The 451-nt window shown below is 33.0% G+C and overlaps 1 protein-coding gene across 1 annotated transcript in view; it reads left to right on the plus strand.

The window, feature by feature from the left end:
• Positions 1 to 451, plus strand: part of pnn (pinin, desmosome associated protein) — a 12357-nt gene that overhangs the window by 2204 nt on the left and 9702 nt on the right. The gene's annotated exons all lie outside the window — the stretch shown is intronic.

A 451-nucleotide genomic window follows, 5' to 3' on the forward strand; every position in this document is an offset into this window, starting at 1 on the left:
TTTGGTTGTACGTATAGCATGAATTTTTAAGTTTAACTGACCCCTTAAATTATATCCCCCCTCCCTTTCATTAAATAACTTTTGAATTCCACCAGGTAATAAATTGTTCCTGGCTTTATACATAAACACAGCAGTCTTATATCCCACTATATCTAAACATTTTAACAATTTAGACTGTAAAGCTCCAATGGTGTGATCCCTATATCCCATCTTGTGCACAATTCTTATCGCTCTTTTTTTTTTTGTAATATATACAATGGTTGAAGTGAGCTTTTGTATGTATTTCACCAGTTTTCAACGCCATACTCCAAGTATGGTAAAATCAATGAAGAATACAAAATGCGTAGTGCTTTCCCGTCCAAAATATATCTAACCCTTGCCAATATCGATATATTTTTTGCTATTTTGTGCTGAACATATCTGATATGAGATTTCCAGGAGAATTTGTCAT

This window comes from Monopterus albus, unplaced genomic scaffold (genome assembly GCF_001952655.1).
Source record: "Monopterus albus unplaced genomic scaffold, M_albus_1.0 scaffold270.1, whole genome shotgun sequence".
NCBI lineage: Eukaryota > Metazoa > Chordata > Actinopteri > Synbranchiformes > Synbranchidae > Monopterus > Monopterus albus.